The 7,500-nt window shown below is 42.8% G+C and overlaps 1 protein-coding gene across 1 annotated transcript in view; it reads right to left on the bottom strand.

Moving 5' to 3' along the window:
• Nucleotides 1–7,500, bottom strand: part of LOC138028861 (uncharacterized) — a 62,387-nt gene that overhangs the window by 12,939 nt on the left and 41,948 nt on the right. The gene's annotated exons all lie outside the window — the stretch shown is intronic.

Below are 7,500 nucleotides of genomic sequence, written 5' to 3'. Positions count from 1 at the left end.
CCAAAACCAAGCGAGCTTTCAAAAGTCATAATAACCGTGAAAACTACGTTGAACCCTAACAATGGAAAAATGATTTTTTTTTTCTACAGTTCAGAAGGCATTTTGCAGATTCTTGTAAGTGTTATTTATTTTAGACGAACGAATAAAGTGTTTGGCTTTGTTGCTCATTCTGTTTGTGGAGATGTACATAGTGATAAAGAAAAACTTTGTGATTATTTGGGCATAGTCTTATTCAAGCCATAACCTCTTCAATTTTCGTAAGTAGTATTCTTGGATTAAGTAGGTGTTTTCTTGTTCTCTTTATTGATTTCAGCGCCACATAATCCTGAAGTCTGAACCTCTGCTTTTTGAGCCCTCCTTCTTTAATTTTTATTTATTTTATTTATTTATTTATTTTTATGTATTATCTTAGTGATATCTTCTAGTGCTGTGTATATTTTTTTCTTGTAATATTTTTCTTGACTGATATTGTTACCCTTTTATCAATTTGGTTTTCAGCTTCTTTCGTTGTTGCTCTCTGATTGAAGCATTTCTCCAAAATCGCAAAAAGCGCAAAATCAGTCATTATCTCACTAACCGCGCGGCCATGGGCGGAGCGCGGTTCTTGCTCTGCACGTTGTTTATTAACCGCGCGGCCATGGGCCTAGCGGGGTTCTTGCTCTGCAATCGGTTTATTTTTTTCCTTTTGTCGGAGAGCTCAACCAGACTTCCACTCGGCCACATAGTCAGTGTAAAAAAACAATTAAATTTAATCGCAACTTTTAGGAAAGAAAGCTGTAAGATGTTAAAAGAGTTATTATCGTATCGTTCATACCCATACATATCCTGATGACAGTTCCAGATTAATTAAGACCATTACGTCATCGGAGATTCCACCTCGGCTATAAGTGATAGTGCAATAAGTTCCTGTGCATTCGTTGTGCTACAGATTGATCAGGTGATTTTGTGTCTATAGTCATAGTAAATCAACAAAGACTGCTTTGGAATGTGTACTACGTTGCGACTATAGTGGTAAGAAAACAGATAAATTTTCAAAGCGCGGTTTTAAGATCTGTAAGATCTTCTTGTTTTTTTTTCGCTTTGTCGGAGAGCTGAACCAAACTTCCACTCGGCCGTATAGTCAGTGGGACTTCCAATCACGCAACTTATGATGTTCATTAAGCGCGCGGCCATGGGCCGAGCGCGGTTATTGCTCTGCACGTTGTTTATTTTTTTTCGTTTTGTCGGAGCTGAACCAAACTTCCACTCGGCCATATAGTCAGTGGGACTTCCAAGCGCAACTTTTCATAGCGTGGTTATAAGATGTAAAAGATCTTCTTGTTCGCCAAAAGCTGTTAAAACGTTAATGTACGCAAAATTTTATGAATATTCCACTCTTCATTTAGAACAAAATATATTTCCTTTTTGTGTTATTGAAGGGCTTTATTCGAAGCGAGTATTGAATACATAAAAGGCTTTACGTCATCCATGGAAAGTGTTGACATTGCAATTTTCATTGGTAGGGAAATGACCACCGTACTAAAGATGGCTGTGGATAACGTAATTCTTGAATTATATCACTCGTGTGACTACTTTGCTAGCCCTTTACTCATGTAAAAGACCAATTAAATTTAATCGTGACCTTTAAGAAAGAAAGCCGTAAGTTGTTAAAAGTGTTATTATCGTGTCGTTCATACCATACATATCCCGAAGAAAGTTCCAGATAATTAAGACCATTACGTCATTGCATATTTTACACGGGTACGACTGATGGTGCAATCGGAGATTTCACCTCGGCTCTAAGTGATGGTGCAATAACTTCGTGTGCAGTCGTTGTTGCCAGTTGTTGTACTACAGATTGATCAAGTGATTTTGTGGCTATAGTCATCAGTGAATCAACAAGGACTGCTTTGGAATGTGCACTACGTTGCGACTATAGTGGTAAGAAAAGAGATAAATTTTCAAAGCGCAGTTATAAGATCTAAGAGATCTTCTTGTTAGCATAATGGCGTACGGCCACGTTTTCAAGAGCTCTTGATCTTCTAAATGTTTACGTAAGAAAGGAAGCGAGGAGAACGTCTAGTTAATGAAGTATGGTAAAGGACAACGAGCAGCTGACTGTAAAACATTTTAGAGAGGTGTGGGAAAAAGAAATTTTGCCCGCTATGAAGTCTGAAACTGAGGCGGTTAAAGTGCAACTTCAATTGCAGATTGCGACTGTAAACGAACGTCAAAATATTGAGCAAAAATCAGTCGTCACTGTCTTCTAAGTATGATAATTTGCTGTTAGCTACTTAAGGTGCAAACCAAAAAATACAAGAATTGGAGAAGTTGCGGAAGGATTTGTTAACTACCATATCAAATCTTGAGGCCTCGACATATGGTAATGAGGTAGCCATTGATGATGTACAGCACTACTTGCGGCGTGATTGTCTCGAGATCGTTGGGGTTCCACGTGTTCCCCAGGATAATCCCAAACAGTTGGTACAAGAAGTTGGATCTCTCATAGATGTTGATATTTGTGTAAATCGGATATCTCGACGGCACACAGACTGCCTGATACAAGAAGGTTAAAAACAGAATTATCGTCAAGTTCGTACAACGTGACAAGCGAGAAGAAATGTACAAGAATCTTACGAAATTGATAGGGAAGAACACCTCGGCTCTCCTGTCGGTTCGTGAGGAAATAGGGAAGAGTATTCCATCTGGAAGTAAGATACACATAAATAAATCGCTTACCGCCTATAGGAAATGTCTATTTGGAAAATTGCACAATTTCAAGTTTCTATGGACAGCTAACGGAACGATATATCTTCGTGAGAGCGAGTTTTCGTCTGTTTTTTGTTTCACCACGTTTGAGCAGTTTGATGATTTTTGTAAGCCGCCTGATTAATGGCTGCCAAATCAAGTACTTGTGAGTCGAACTACTGTAGGTGCCTAGGTGCCTGCCATTTTTCAGTCTTTCTGATGCTGAATTTAATGCAGTGATTGGTAACAGGTGTTACAACTTTGTCCCTGATTTACATCTCTTTAATATGCTTCCAAATCCTGATAAATCTGATGATAAAGATCCTGATAACATGCTTAATTATCCACATTTTAATTATTACGCCTTAACTCAGCTGAATCAACTCTTTGATAGTACTACATCAAAGTGTCTCTCCATGTTTCATTGCAATATCAGAAGTCTCCCAAAAATTTTGTCTCTTTTCAGTTGAGTGAGTTTCTGCATTCTGTTAACCGTAAACGTGATATTTTATCTGTTACTGAAACGAGACTATCAACCCGGACAGTGACAAATGTTGATATCCTCAATTATAATTTCTTTCACACCAACTCACCAACACAGGCTGGTGGTTCTGGGTTATATGTCTCGATAAAACTTAATGCCATTCATCGACCTGATTTAAAGTTTAGTATACCATTGGTTGAATCATCCTGGTGTGAAATTATTTCCGGGAATGGTAGACCTAATATAATTGTTGGTTGCATTTATCGGCATCCTACCTGAAATTTACCTGCTTTTTCTTCTGAATTTGAAACCTTGCTTAAAGAGATAAGTCAGTATTGTAATGTATTGATAACCTTTTAACCGGAAATAACTCTAGTTTTCATACCGGAAGTTTACAGAAATCGCGGGCTTACTTAGACCCATGGGAAATGTGAAACCATGCTCTTTTATGTGCCATGCGAGTGAAGTAAAGTTTACTGTTGTGTTTAGTTTAATCTGTGTGATTCGTTGGCCATCGATACGCAATCTTTACATTGGCGACGAGGATTCGATTCGTTTTGTGAGGTCGGGGATATTTTGGGCGTCATTTGCGTAGAGGATCTGAGTATTTTGTCAGGAGGATAATGACAAGCAGTGCACCTTCGACTTCGAGTACACCTTCGACAACACAAACACAGCCAGTTACCGCGTTTGTTCCTCTTCTTGATGTGGCCAGTCTTCCTCCCTTCAACCCGAAGGAAGACCCGAACACTCTCGCCGTTCGTTGGAAGTTGTGGAAGCGCTCATTTAATTTGTATTTGGTGGCTAAAGGGATAACGAAGGATGAACAGAAAACCGCGTTGCTGTTACATACCGGAGGATTGAACTTGCAGGAACTCTACTACACGTTAGTGCCCGGAACGGATATCGTATCTTTCGATGAGAGTATGGTGTTGCTGGATGGTTTTTTTTCGCCCCAGTTGAATGTTCCGTTCGAAAGGCATCAGTTTAGGCAAATGGAGCAAACTTCGGGTGAGTCGGTTGATCAGTTCGTTTGTCGGCTGCGACAGAAAGCGATCACCTGCGAGTTTGAAAAAGTTGATGAAGCGATAAGGGATCAGCTTATTGAGAGGTGCAGGGACTCCAGACTCCACCGTAAGTTCCTGGAAAAATCAAACGCAACCCTGAAGGATTTGCAAGACCTAGCTCGTGTACATGAGGCAGTAAATATGCAGGTCAAGGCCATGGATCAGTTAAGCTTGTCAGGCCAGGTGAATGCTGTCTCGTTCGGCAGACCTCAAAATACGGGGAAAGGTAAAGAGACCGCTCAAGGCAGAGGTAGAGGAAATAAGTCTGGTAAACATTCTGGTGGTTGTCATGGTGCAAAGGTGATGAGATGTTTCCGTTGTAATTACAGTGACCACATCGCACGTGATCGGAATTGTCCAGCTCGCAACCAAAAGTGTAATTCGTGTGGGGAGGTTGGGCATTTTGCTATTTGTTGCAAAACGAAGGAACGCAAAGCTCCTTCTCAAGATTCTGAAAAAAGGAAAGCCTCCAGGGGCAGAGCATATCAAGTGTCAGAAAATTCAGCTACTGGTGCCCAAAATTACTATGCGTTTGCAGTGGGAGCTGGTGAGTTTGTAGGTGGTAGCGAAGTTGATTTGAAGGTTGGAGGAGTTGTGTTACGTGCAGTACTTATTGATTCTGGCGCTTCGTGCAATGTGATTGATCAGACGACCTGGGAAGCGATGAAGAAAGAGAATGTACAGTGTGATTCCAAGAAATCAAGCAAAAAGTTGTTTGCCTATGGTCAAAAGGAGCCTATTGAAGTGATTGGAACATTTGTGTCTGAAATTGTGTGCGGGGCCAATGGCAAGTCGTGTGTTGATGAATTCACAGTTGTTAAGGGTCCAGGCCGATCTCTACTGGGAAAGAACACAGCGGAGAAATTGGAAGTGTTGAGGGTTGCTCCCATGAAAGAAGAAATATGTTCGTTAATGACAGAGGGCAATGGTGCTGATATTCGTGAGAAGTACGCAGAAGTTTTCACAGGAGTTGGGAAGCTGAGGGATTTCCAGCTAAAGCTTCATGTAAGAGATGATGTCACACCTGTCGCACAACCGGTACGGAGGCTACCATTTGGACTGAGAAGCAAGGTTGACGAGAAGTTGGACGAGTTGTTAGCCAAGGACATCATCGAAGAGGTGTCACACAAACCTACTGAATGGGTGTCGCCATTGGTTGTGGTCCCAAAGGCAGACGGTGATATCCGGATTTGTGTGGACATGCGCAGGGCGAATATGGCAATAGAGAGGGAGAGACACCCCATCCCCACGCTTGAGGAAGTGTTATATGATCTTAACGGTTCAACTGTGTTCTCAAAACTTGATCTGAAATGGGGTTTTCATCAAGTGGAACTGGATGAAAAATCGCGCGATATTACAACATTTGTTACACACCGTGGCTTGTACCGATACAAACGTTTGATGTTTGGAATAACATCAGCGCCCGAAAAGTACCAGAAAATAGTTGCTGATGTTTTGCAGGGGTGTAAGGGTGTGGCTAACTTGGCAGATGATCTCATTGTACATGGTTGTGGTATTGAAGAGCACGACAGGAATTTGCATACTGTTTTAAAGCGGTTGGGAGAAAAAGGATTAACTCTGAATGGAACGAAATGTCAGTTTCGCCTTCCCAAGCTAACCTTTTACGGTCACGATCTGAGCAGCCAAGGTGTTACGCCCAGTGAAGAGAAAGTAGCTGCCATTATGAATGCAAGTCCTCCGAAAGATGCTGCAGAGGTCAGATCATTCGTTCAGCTGGTGCAGTATTCTGCAAAATTTCTCCCCAACTTCGCGCAAGAAGCAGAGCCGCTTAGGAGTCTCCTGAGGAAGAATGAGCCTTTCGTTTGGGGTGAAGCACAGGAAAGGTCGTTTCAGAAGCTAAAAGAGCTTGCTGCAGGGGCCAGCACACTTGCATACTTCAGAGGGGACTGCAATACACGAATCATTGCCGATGCAGGTCCACACGGTTTGGGTGCGGTGTTGACTCAACTTCAAGATGGGGAGTGGCGAGCAATCTCGTATGCGTCCAGGAACCTCACTGAAGTAGAGCGAAGGTACAGCCAGACGGAAAAAGAGGCATTAGCCCTGGTATGGGCCTGTGAAAGGTTTAACATTTATGTATACGGACGCCAGTTTGAACTAGAAACCGACCACAAACCGCTTGAGTGCATTTTTGGCAGGCTCTCTAAACCATCGGCGCGTATAGAACGATGGGTTCTAAGGTTACAGGGTTACGATTACAAGGTCGTTTACCGTCCCGGAAAAGCAAACATTGCCGACGCACTTTCGAGGCTTAATCAAGTCAACCCCAAAGACACAAGCGGAGAGGAGATTGACTTTGTTATGGCAGTCGCTCAAGGAAGCCTACCAGTGGCACTCTCGGCTAAACAAGTGGAAGAAGTGTCTGAGAGCGATCCAGAGATGGTTAGCCTGAGACAGTACATTTTAAGTGGGGACTGGTCTCAATGTAGGATGTCTGCGTATTTGTGTGTCAGGAACGAGCTATGCGTGCTAGGAAAACTTGTCTTACGTGGCACTCGAATTGTCATACCGGAGGCTCTAAGGGGAGAGGTCCTACGTCTTGCTCATGAGGGTCACCAGGGCATCGTAAAGATGAAGGCACGCCTCAGAACAAAGGTCTGGTGGCCAAAAATGGACCTAGACGCCGAACGAGTCTGCAAGTCTTGTCATGGATGTCAGGTTGTAGGGGAGTTACAGCCTCCAGAGCCAATGAAAAGAGTGGAACCACCTACCGGTCCTTGGCAGGATATAGCCATAGACTTGATGGGTCCTCTTCCGACGGGAGAAAGTTTGTTGGTAGTCGTGGACTATTTCAGCAGATTCTATGAGGTGGAAATCATGAGGTCGACCACGTCCAAGAAAGTGGTAGATGTACTGGCACAGATATTTTCAAGATATGGATATCCTTTTACTCTCAAGTCCGACAATGGTCCTCAGTTTTGCTGCGAGGAGTTTAAGACGTTCCTCTCAGACCACGGAATAGAACACCGGACATCTCCTCCGCTGTGGCCGCAGGCCAATGGGCACGTCGAGAGACAGAATAGAACGCTTCTAAAGGCTTTGAAAGTGGCTCACGTTGAAGGAAAAGAGTGGCGGGGAGAACTTAATAAGTTTCTGCTCGCGTACAGGAGCACACCACAAGTAAGCACAGGAGTTACTCCTGCTTTCCTCATGTTCGGTAGAGAATTGAAAACTAAATTTCCAGAGCTGAAGAGAGCTAAT

This window comes from Montipora capricornis, chromosome 13, assembly GCF_036669925.1.
Source record: "Montipora capricornis isolate CH-2021 chromosome 13, ASM3666992v2, whole genome shotgun sequence".
NCBI classification, from domain to species: Eukaryota; Metazoa; Cnidaria; class Anthozoa; order Scleractinia; family Acroporidae; genus Montipora; species Montipora capricornis.
The sequence above is the reverse complement of the archived record's forward strand: the minus strand, read 5'-3'. Positions and strand labels throughout refer to the sequence as shown.